This window comes from Staurois parvus, unplaced genomic scaffold (assembly GCF_062004578.1).
Source record: "Staurois parvus isolate SC_StPar_1 unplaced genomic scaffold, SC_StPar_1.0 ptg000147l, whole genome shotgun sequence".
Taxonomy (NCBI): domain Eukaryota; kingdom Metazoa; phylum Chordata; class Amphibia; order Anura; family Ranidae; genus Staurois; species Staurois parvus.
Genome location: NW_028317943.1, coordinates 15,015,989 through 15,028,376, shown reverse-complemented (window position 1 = coordinate 15,028,376; position 12,388 = coordinate 15,015,989). Strand labels below are relative to the sequence as shown.

General features: G+C 42.6%; 1 protein-coding gene across 2 annotated transcripts in view; it reads right to left on the bottom strand.

Moving 5' to 3' along the window:
* CSRP2 (cysteine and glycine rich protein 2) overlaps positions 1-12,071 on the bottom strand; it is a 59,565-nt gene extending 47,494 nt beyond the window's left edge. Inside the window, exon 1 of one of the 2 annotated variants that reach the window (XM_089674072.1) lies at positions 11,932-12,071. The gene's annotated coding sequence lies outside the window, so the exon portion shown is untranslated. Of the gene's footprint in view, positions 1-989; positions 1,014-11,931 lie in introns of those variants that run through there. The other variant, XM_089674073.1, reaches the window with a different exon arrangement.
* Between the last annotated feature and the right edge of the window lie 317 nt (positions 12,072-12,388).

The following is a 12,388-nucleotide window of genomic DNA, read 5'->3' as shown; positions in this document are numbered from 1 at the left end:
AGATTGAGTTGTTTGGGAAGAACACACAACACTATGTGTGGAGAAAAAAAAAAAGGCACAGCACACCAACATCAAAACTTCATCCTAACTGTAAAACATGGTGGAGGGAGCATCATGGTTTGGGGCTGCTTTGCTGCCTGGACGGATTGTTGTCATTGATGGGAAAATGAATTCCAGAGTTTATCAAGACATTTTGCAGGAAACCGTACGACCATCTGTCCGCCAACTGAAGCTCCGCAGAGGATGGGTGATGCAACAGGACAATGACCCAAAGCATACAAGTAATTCAACAAAACAATGGCTGCAACAGCACAGAATACGCCTTCTGGAGTGGCCCAGTCAGAGTCCTGACCTCAACCCGATTGAAATGCTGTGACATGACCTTAAGAGAGCGATTCACACCAGACATCCCAAGAATATTGTTACACTGAAACAGTTTTGTGAAGAGGAGTGGTCCAAAATTACTCCAGATCGTTGTGCAGGTCTGATCTGCAACTATAGGAAACGTTTGGTTGAGGTTATTGCTGCCAAAGGAGGGTCAACCAGTTATTAAGTCCAAAGGTTCACATACTTTTTCCTCCCTGCACTGTGAATGTTTACATGTTATGTGCAATTAAACCATGGCAACATCTAATGTTTGTGTAGTATGTTTCAGCAGACTGTGTTCTATTGTTGTGACTTAGATGACGTTCAGAGCACATTTTATGCCCAATTCATGCAAAACTCCACATAATTCCAAGGGGTTCACAGACTTTTTCTTGCAACTGTAAATCTTCCAATGGGGACTTTCACATTATAGCAATTTTCCTGTTTTGTCTACTGAACAGAAAGAGGTGGAAAGTCTTTCCAGTGGGACAAAACAATAATCAACTGATGGGGGCTTTAAAGTGTTACTAAACCCAGGACCCTGCATTCACTATATCTGATCTACCACAGTACACAGAACATGGAAGTGCAATTATTTTAGTAAATAAAAAACTGCTCAATACCTTTTCTCACCAGCAGTTAGAGAATACTTGTGACTTCAGCTGAGCACTGGTTAAAGCTTGTAGGAGGAGTTTTATTTTTGCTCTAGGAGGATGCAAAACCCCTGACCTCTGTCTGGACAATGCTGATTGCATGTAGTCTGCACAAAAAGAAAAGAAAAAAAAAAAAAAAACACAAAAAACAAAAACCTCTAGCAATACACACTAAACTGAGCATGTTCAGAAGGGCTATGGATTCAGTCTGTCATATCAGCATGAACATCTGACCAAAAGGAGGGGCAGAGAATTCAGGATCAAATAGCCTTTTTACACAATGCAGAGAATTAACCCCTTAAGTTCCACAGTGAGTATAACAAGCATGCTTTACTGCATATACAGACTGATTTTACGGTTGTAGCTTTAGTAACATTTTAACCCTTTACTTTAATCAAAAACTACAAAAAAGTTTTGGCTATACATACACTAATTTTTGTCATAGGTTAAGATATGGAATAACTAAACGTGCAGCTACTAGTGCAATGTACTGGCACCTTTAACAGGCATCTAAGTATGTAAACCAGCTTTTCAAACAAGGTGCTGTGGCACCTTGGAGGGCCTTATGGGTTCTTCAGAGGTGCCTCGGCAAAAAGCCTAAAAATTGCCCATATGTTGACAAGCCAGCCAGTGGATCAAGCCTGTCTTTGTTACAAAAAGACAGGTTATTTATTGTGCAGCCAGTATCCTAACAGAACAGTGAAAAAAAAAAACCAAACCTGGATTAAGTGAAAAAAAAAAGGGCATGGGTTTCTAGTCCATCTCCTGAAGAAGTAACACCTTTCCCTGGAGCCCCAGGGTGCAAGGCTCCTGACAGGGACATTTATGGTCCACCTAGCCAAAAGGCCTCTCAGACCCCTCTCCTCATGGTCAGCCAAAGACAACCAAAAAGTACTAGGCAAGGGGCTTTCCTGAAGAGAGACCACCATGGTTTCAGGAGAGGAAGGAACCTTGTGGCCACACATCCTACCCTTAGACTACAAAGCAGGCCCAAGCACACACACCCTCCATCTTAGTGATAAGAAGAAACAGACAAAAGTGCAGTGACACACATGGAGAACATAAATAAATAGATGCCAGTGCATTCCTAACAACCAATGATGTTATTGGTTTAGAAGGAGCACATTCAGTGCTTGTTCGCCCCATCCCCTGCTCCTCTCTAGCAGCAATGGGGTCACGTTAGCTGAGCAAAGGAGAGAAACTGAGGGAGAAGAGAAACACTGGAATATTAGTCAGTACCAGTATTCAAAGCTGTATTCTTTAGAAAAATAAATCACCTCTAATGTTGGGTGTCCTGTGTGTGGATGTTGCTGCATTACATAAAATTTTTAGTTTAGGTTTTTTGTACATTTAAGAATGGGGTGTATTGAGATTTGCAGGAATTTTAAAGGGTGCAGCAACTAAAAAAGTTTTAGAACACAGATATAAACAATATAACCTTTAGAAAAACTAATTCACCTTCTAAGTGTTTTTCCTTAAAAACTGAACCTACATTAAGTTGCACCTGCTCACAAACAAGACAAATGCACCAACAGAAAAAAAATGTTTGGGGACTACCTACAATTTTGGTATTTTAAGTATTTGTCATATTATCAGGCCCATAGCTGAACCGTAGGGGGTATACAGGAAAAAAAGCTCAAGTGCCTAGCATAGGTTGGTCCGGGGCAATCCCAAAAGCAGTGTCTGAAGGCAGAATCACATCAGCAAAGCTGGAAGTCTCTGTACTTACTAAATGTACAGTATTGACTGAAACATGACAAACTCATCAAATGTTTTTCATATTCTAGACTTTTTTAAAACTGGTATGCACAGTCATCAGTTTTACTGTAGACTTCTTCCATCCTATGACCCTGACTTTATCCTAAAGCAAATATTTTAACTGCCTCTCATTTTGTTATTCACAGAAATATACTGAATGCTCTCCTAAAGTAAGGTTACAGGTTTCACTGCACTTTAAACAGTTTGTTTGGGCCAAGCTGGCTCAAATGCACTTTTTTCATTACAGAATGATGAGGCCGCCATGTGTTCTGTAACATACTATTCACTACATACAGTAAGCGGCGCTGTATTCCGGCAGCAGTATGCATAACTTTGTCTGCTGCTGGAATTAAAAAAAAAAAAAAAACAAAGAAAAAAAAAAAAAAAACCCCTACTCATATAAATGTGCTTAAAACCACAAATGACACAATAACAGTGCCACGCTTTCCTCACAACATTAACACCAATAATTTATACAAATCAAATGTAACCTCTAATTCTCAAAAAAAAAAAAAGTGTATATACAGTATAAACTATAAAATGTGACATTTCATGAGTCCCAATCGTTCAATAAGTCCTTCTCAATATTTCTTGAAAACCACCATATAACCATTTCTTTCCTAATATAATGCCGTATCTCCTTAATCTTAAACTGCATTTCCATCACCATCGCGTGCCCTCACATAAAAGCTTGGTCAAAAAACGTTGGCGTCCTTTAAGCTGGCCATAAAATTATGATGTATCTTGGATCAGAGTCTTCTTTTACTGATGTACAGCCTCTTTGCAAATCCTCCTCCTCTGCTCAGCATGCATGCACCAAAAATATATAGGCAAAACAATAGTGCTTTATGCTTAAAATCACTTGTTCATTAAATAAAAATTAGCAACTCACATGGTATAGGTGCTCAATCACACTAAATATCTCACACATAATATATAGCCAACACTGAATGAACCCTATGGATCTCATTTTGTTCTCACACTATTGATCCGTTATCCCAGTCTGTCAGCTGACCACAAGCGCCGTGTTGTCACCAAGCCCCTCCCCTACACATTACACCACAGGGTCACGTGGCTTCCTCAGGGAATATGATGGCTGTTCACCAGTGCTTCCAGATTACGGATTGCAGACAAAGCTAATATTTACCTTTTCATCTTGGCGTGTCTTCTTTCCAAAATATGGTCATTTGGTGGGTGTTTTTACTGTCCTAGAACTTTGTTGCCTCCTAAAATAGGATAGGTAGTTTGGAAATCACATGCGTAATTTGTGCCCCTTAAAAGCCTGAAGGCACTCATTGGATTTTGGGACCTCTATGTGAGTATCTCCTAGATTGTAAGCTCCAAGGAGCAGGGCCCTCCTATCCCTCTTGTATTGAACTGTATTGTTGCTGTATTGTCTCCCGTTATATTGTAAAGCGCTGAGCAAACTGTTGGCACTATATAAATCCTGAATAATAATAATAATAATAATAATAAATAATAGGCAGTGTAAAAAAAAAAAGTCAGACTCTCACATGCAGTATGTGGTATTCTCGTATCCAGGAGAAATAGGAAAATGTGATTTGAGGTGTAATTTAAAGTATCCCCACATGTGAGAAATTTATTAAAAACGAGAACTTCATTTTCTTCATTTTCCAAAACCTTGTGGCAAAAACTAAATCTTCAAAATTAATTGAATGCCTTACCATGCTTCTCAGCAGATACCTTGGGGTGTCTGCTTTAGAAATTGGGTCATTTTGTGTTTCTATCGTCCTTGCACGTCAGTCTCAGAAAATGTGACGGGTAGCCAAGAAAATTGGCTAAAGCTTGTTGTCCTAAAATGAAGCAAGAGCTTCTGTTGGGCGACAAACGTGCATAGGGCAGCCTATTCTAAAACACAGAACCACGTGAAAATCACCCACACAAAATCCCAAGCAGGAAGGCGAGTTCCTGCTACATGAAGTGTAAACAGGGTCTTAGATTAGGAGCTCCATTTGGTTTGAGTGGAATATCTTTGGTATAGAAGCAGAGCAGTAGCACCTAGTTTGCCATCCCTTCCTGTGCTTGCTTTACCAAAGCAGGGATGGCCTTACAAGTAGATGAAAATTTACATTAAAAATAAAAACCAATTGTAAATAAGTAAATACAATAAAATTACTCTGGAATTTGTCTCATCCCCAAGTCTGAACATTTGAGGAAGGGCAGCAATTTGTTGCTCCCTGCCCTTCCCCCTGTGGGATTATTCCACATTTAAAGTATATTAAAGAATAATGGTTTGAGGGCCTAGACCAGGCATCACTAAAATGGTGGACCACGCTCCATATCTGGACCAAGCCACTGTCCCATCCAAACCTGCAGTTGTACCACTTTAGAGCCGTTTCTTCCCCCCAGCCTCTGCCATTCTCACGACAGAGCGGAGAGGGGTAGGCAGGATAGCAATGAATGGAGAGCAGGAGGCACAGCTGCACTGGATGAAGGGTAGGATCTGCATGAGTTAACTTTCCATATTAGCTAGCAGGCGATTGGTCGCTAGGACACCAGGTGGTCCTAGCAACCAATCACCAGCTTGTTAATATGAAAAGCTCCTGCCCCCCCATTCAGTGCCACTGTGCCTCCCGCTGTCCACTCTGTGTAAGGTAGGAGAGCATGGGCAAGAGAACATGGTTGTGAAGGAGGGTGGGGGGCAATGCTGTGTATGTGAAGAGGCAGAGCACATTATTGGGGTGTGATGTAAACGGGGGGCAGTGTTGTGAGGAAAGTGTGAAGAGGGGCAAGTGCTGGTGAGAAAAGAAGATGATGTGAGGGGGCACTGCTGTAGGGGAGGTGATTTGATGTAAGGTGGAGGACAAGTGCTGTGGGGGGAAAACAAAGGGGGCAGTGGACACAAATGTGAATGGGAGACTGATGTGAAGTGGGGGACTGTGGTGTGTGATATAAGAACAGGATTTTGATATAAAATAATGTGATGGGAAGCATCTGATACACAGCATAAACATGCGATTCAGACCTCAGCTGGAACAAACTTACCGATTGGATCTCCATGAATTTGAATTCAATACCCCTGGTCTAAACTCTAAGGGGTTGATTACAAAAAGAGTGCAAAATCTGGTGCAGCTCCGCATAGAAACCAAAATCGGCTTCCAGTTTTTTCTTTTTCCCAAAAACGCAATTGAACAAGCTGAAGTTAGAAGCGGATTGGCTACCATGCACAACTGCAACAGATTTTTCACTCTCCACTTTTAATAAATCAGCCCCTCTATGCTGCTGATGGTACCATTGATGGCCTACACACGTACTACCAACTGTAGCCCAAAGTGTGGTTTAAGCATGCCTGCAATCCCTGTTCAAGGCTGCATTAGAGTCCTGCTATGTAGTGTGCTGAATTTAACTTTTCTCCTAACCAAAGTGGTCACAAAACCTCATTAGATACAATGTATTTTCAATGAGCACATACAGTATTGAAATATGCCGATCAAAATTTTCATGCTTGATCTTCTGTATTTTTTACATTATTCAGAGATTCATAGGATTTACCTTTAAAGAGATCTCCATGGATCATTGCAATAACAGAAAGCTCATACAGGACAGTAGGGGGAATAGCTGTGGCCAAATGGGCATGTTTCCCTCTGTCAGTATTTCCAATCTGTAGCCAGGCAGAATATTCTAGATTTGATGGCAATGATCCTCTAACTTACCCAGGTAGCACGATAAAGACATTGGTAGGATATCCTCTATGTACAATGTAGAGTGGTTCTGCTGCAAGACTAAAATGCACTCAATTCACCTGAGTTAACCATAAAAAAAAAAAAAAAAGTAAATGTTTCCACCTGCCCAAGTAATAATTTCTCCCCCCCCCCCCCCCCCCACAACCATTTTTGAACTGGCTTAAAAAGGTATATTTCTAATTTTTTACAGACTCTTCCTTCACTGGCTTAATACCAAAGGGGTTGGCACAAAACGAGCGTGGTACCTTTATATACAATTGTAGGACTTCAGAATATTGACAAGAATCAACAAGACCCACAATTTAAAACAATGAGAACATAATGAAACCTCTATAAACTGTAATAACTTGAAAGCTGTAATCTGACGTGATGTGTTCAGGATTTGCCTTATCCATGCACACCCATTTGGAGTTTAATCTTCCCTCTAATTTTCAGATCCCACCACTCAGTGGGCTGTGGGAAAGGGATTTGTCTAAATACTTCAGAACTAAATGGATTAGAAGGAGGGAAGAAGTGAAGAGCCCTCTGCTAGTTATAGACTTTGAACTAAAAGTACCCACAACACACTTCTATACAATGCCTCCTCCCCAAGGCTTTACCAAAGGAATAAAGGTTAGTCATTTCGGAACACTCATGTTCACTATGAAAAAGGAACATTAGCAATTAAAAATAACGTGATCACTTTGGATACCCAATAATATGCAGGGAAATAAAAACCTTGTATTTTACTAGCACGATTGTAGGTTTACCCAATTCGCTTTGCAAAGTGAACAGGCTCTATTCAATTAAGAAGTTCTACATAGTTGATATATAAAGCTTTGATAGGGAACCTAAATTTGAAATCTTCATAACCCCCTCTTAGTATTTTATTATAACTTCTGCAATTTTCTTTTGGCTACTAGCCCAGCAGCAGGTTCTCTCCTACGTGAGATATGCAGCACAACCAGAATGTTAGGTAAGCCAGGCTTTAGATTAACATATAAAGGAGGCACACAATCTTATGTTATATATTAGGTGTTAGGGCTCATTCATACATGGTGTGATGACTGGTGTATTTCAGCACTGGATAAATGCCACTCACCACTACGGAACAACTGTTTTCTATGGGACTGGTTCATACTGCAACACAGCTGGGAGGTGCAATGAACTACGGTAAAATGCAGACATGTAGCATTTTACATCAAAGCAGAGTTACACACTGTGGAGACAGGAATAAAGTGTCACATTATGACACTGCGATGTGCTGAAACAAACATTGCACTGCCCCCCTCAAGACAACTCCTTGTAGGAAAACAGTGACAGCTGCCTGCACACCCCTGGTTCACATATATGCGGCCGTGCAGGCCGCGTTTTGTGCGGACACGAGAGCCCATTCATTTGAATGGACTCCTGTGCCCCGTAGGGAAGAAGTCCCTGCACTTCTTCTGAAAATGCAGCCCGCGCAGAAACCTTGGTTCCTAGTGCGGGTGGTGTGCCATTAGAAGTAATAACACCCGCATGCGAGTCCGCATTTCTCTGTGCAGGTGGTGCGGCTGCACGGATCCACAGTGGCACCACCCGCACATATGTGAACCAGGACTAGGGAGTATTTAGCATGCAGGCAATGTGAATGAGCCTCTAATGTTACATGTAGACTGAAAACAAATCTCTCCCTTATGCAGGCCATAGATGGGTCGAAAATCGGCCGATTTTTCGAGGAGGAGGAGGAGGAGGAGGAGGAGAAGAAGAAGAAGAAGGAGGAGGAGGAAGGAGGATGAAGAAGAAGGATGAAGAAGAACTACTCCAGTCCTGCAAAAAGTGTCCCTGCAGAGAGCTCCGCTATTTCTTTGACAGTTCTTTGACATTTATAGCGGCTGCAACAATGTATCTATTTGTTTCCAAATAAAAACATCTGTATCCGAAATGGATACAAATAGATACAATGTTGCAGCCGCTATAAATGTCAAAGAAATAGCGGAGCTCTCTGCAGAGACACTTTTTGCCGGCTGTAGATGGGATGAAAAATCGGCCGACTTTTTTTACCGTTCCTGGTAACGTCGGCCGATTGAACGACCGATTTTTCTTTTCTTTTTTAAAAAAAATTGACCGTTTTTTTCCCCCATCTATGGACTGCATTAGAGTATATTTTATCTTAACTGTTGCGAAGGCTGACCATACATGGATCCAATTTCACCCAAATGGCTGAACTGCACCTGCGTCCAATTAGATATTCAGGTATTCTGACAGCTGCAGGTGCTGGCTGTCAGAATACAATAAGCTGACACTGCATATTCATCCATCCGAGCGGTTTAGCATGTATGAGGAAATCAAGTGATTTCTCTTGTCAGCCTGTGGGGCTGAATGAGGGAAACCTTAACAAGTATGGCCTGGTCAAGAGAGGGTGGACAATCTACAAGTCTCTATATGTGAAGCTGAAGTTCAGTACAGTTACTTTTGTGATACAGCGCTAAAGTTGCTGTAAAGGCAGCTCACCCCCCCAGCGACTTGTCCTGGGGGGGGGAGGGTCACTCAGCAGGGGTGGGGTGGGGGGGTGAAGCCCAGAGCACAGGCAGAAGACCAGAAGTGGAGAATCAGCACTTCTATCACACTTGTCATCTGTAATTGAGTATGGCCCATGACCTGCAAGCTGCTGGAAAATCCTTATGACACTGAACTGGTCAGAGCAGTGATCTTCTGGGGCTTGCAGGAGGTGACAATAGCGACTGTGACAAACTTACACCACTCACTCACCCCCTCTGCCATTCACAGAACCTGTATTATTCTTCTCCCACAAACAACCTGTGAATGGAGGAGTAGTGGATGATTGACAAGATCCTGTTCTTCCCATTTGCAAAACACACTGCATTATAGAACAATAATAATATGAGTTCTATTGATGGTGGAGGGGTGGGCGAGTGGTGCAAGTCCGTCACAGCCACAGCTGATGTTAACCACTGCAGCCCCTGAAGAAATCTCTGCAGCCCCAGAAGATCACTGCCCTAACCAGTATCCAAGGGCAAAAAGAAAAGGACTTTTCCATGAAACAGAAGCTTGGGGGATATGGGATACAAGCCATTACAGGAAAAGAATGGGTTTGCTGCTGGAACCCCCCCTCTTTTTTTTTAATTATATTTATTACATTTTCTTTATAAAATACACTACAAAACAACCATATATTTTATTACATCATACCCATACACATTATCCCCATCCCCTCCCAGTACACAAATCCCTGTCCAATTTCATCTGATCATCTCTTTCCCCTCCTATTAGTCTAATCATGTATATAGATCCATTTAATCATTTAAATTCTCTGACTCTGCTACCAGGAGACCTTTCATTTCTAAATATTTTTCTGATGTTTTAAACTCATACCATCTACCCCACATCTTTCTAAAAGTTTCCCATTTCATCCTTCTCCATGTAACAAAGTTCCTCCATCTCATTAACAGATTCAATTCTGTCTATCCAATCCCTCATTGTTGGAGGGTTTTGGACCTGCCAAAACTTAGTGGAACCCCCTCTAGATAAAAATTCTACAACAGCTTCAAGCACAGCTTAACACTGATCGAAGTAAGCAGGCCTCAGTTTCAACAATGAAGAGATTAGTTCGAGTTGAAGGTTTGACAGGTTGAGTGGCTGTAAAAAAGCCATTGCTAAGATGCCAAAATAAGAAACAGACTCTTGCCTGGGCCAGGAATCACTGGCAGAAGGCTACTGAAGACTGGAAGGTCTTATGACCGATTAACCAAAATTTGAGATCTTCAGTTCATCACCTATTATTTTCGTACGCTGTACAGAAGGTGAAAGTTGGTGCGTGCCACCAACTGTCAAACATGGAGGAGGAAGCGGAATGGTCTGGAGCTCTTTTGCTGGCTCCAGAGTCGACGACTTTTACAGACTAAAGGCAGCCTGAACCAAAAACTACCAGCACAGCATTTTTCAGCACCATGCAATACACCTAGTTGGTCAGCAGTTCCTCCTACAGCAGGATAATGACCCAAAACATACCTCCAGGCTGCCTTAGAAGAAAAGACCAAGACACTAGGCTTCAAATCATGGCATAGCCACCAGTCTCCAGACTTAAACCCCATCGAGCTGGTTTGGGATGAACTGGAGAGAAGAGTGACCGCAAAGCAACCTACAAGTGCAACACATCTGTGGGAACTCCTGCAACAGTGTTGGGAAGGACTTTCCGAAAAATATTTGATTTTCCATCTGTGCGGTTTAGCATGTACAGGGAAAATGGAGCGATTCTGATTTCTGGTCAGCCTGTGGGGCTTCTTCTGAAAAGCCTTCCTTAACCTAGGTTCACACCTGGGTGTTTTGCAGAAACGCAGTACAGTCCATTTAACAGGACTTCCTAAGGAACACGTTCACACCTGTACGTTTTCACCCGGAGCTTTTTTTTTTTTTGGCAAGGGTCAGGGACTTTTCTGAATGCAAAAAAAGTTGCGTTTTCGTTTCTATAGACTTCAATGTTAACACTGCAGAAAAGCATGTGTTGCATTTTTGCTGCATTTTTAAATCTGCCTAGCAAAAAAAAGAAAAAACAACACAACAGGGAAACCGCGAAGTGCAAAAATTCAAAACGCAACGCAAAGTAGAAATGGCTCACACAACCTGCATAGATGTGAACCTAGCCTCAGAAACATTTCTACAGTTCAGATTGTAAGCTCCACAAGCAGAGCCCTCCTATTTATTTCAGGTACTTATATGGCCCCATCAATTTACGCAGCACTTTGCACACATACACATATATTGTACATTCACATCAGTCCCTAACCCTCAAGGGGCGTACAATCTAGGGTCCCCAACTTACATTCATACATACACATATTAGGGCCAATTTAGACAGGATCCAATTAACCTACCAGCATGTCTTTGGAGTGTGGGAGGAAACCGGAGTACCCGGAGGAAACCCACACAGGCACAGGGAGAACATGCAAACTCCAGGCAGGAGGTGCCGTGGCTGGGATTCGAACCAAGGATCCGAGTACTGCCAGGCGGAAGTGCTAACCATTTAGCCACTGTGCTGCCCCTTCCTTCTGTTACTGCCCCCCCCCTATATTGTAAGGCTCTGCGCAAACTGTTGACTCTATATAAATAACAATAATAACATAAAATAACAATAATGATAATAAACTTCACCATGATGGAATAATAAAGAGCAGCAACTAATAACAAAAAAAAGGATCCATTCCAATCCTGCAATAATGATTCAGACACTGCCATCTCAATGACAGAGAGTGGTCCTAGTCATGGTTAATCTGCAGAGGGATCGGTGAGCACAGACAGGACAGAGTACATAGAACCTGTACAGGGAAGAGCCCACTGAGGTCAGTCCAACACCAACTCAGGTAGCTGCAGTAATAATAGAACAAAGAGCACACACACTGCAACCCTTGCCCCATGAGGAGACGGAGAACCTCCAGACCAGACACACAATGACCGGCTGTACGACTACTTACCACACAAGAGCAGCAGCGGTCCGAGCAGTCAGCAGCGACGACTGAGAACGCAGCCTCAGCTCCCTCACTACAATGCCTGAATGGGCGGAGACTGGGAGCCGCGCACTGCCTTGGGAGGAGGGGTCTGCGGAGCCTGAGAGTACAAGTGCTGGGCGGGCGGAGCCTGTGAACGGAGTGGGCGGGGCCTGCAATCCAATATCGTTTCTCTGTGTAGAAGAGGCGGAGTATGAAGAGAGAACCTTGGCTCTGCCATATAGTCTCCAGTCCAGCCCTCAGCATGACGTCATTGTACATCGTCGTCCCAGACACACCGTAACCTCTGCTGTGCTGGCTGCGGCTTGCTGTCCCACCTGTCCGTGGGAGAATGACAGATCGGACTGCATGTAGCAGAGCTTCCCATTCTGGAACTGTGTGATCCTAATCAGCTAGACTAGCATGTTTATACAGTCAGGTCCAT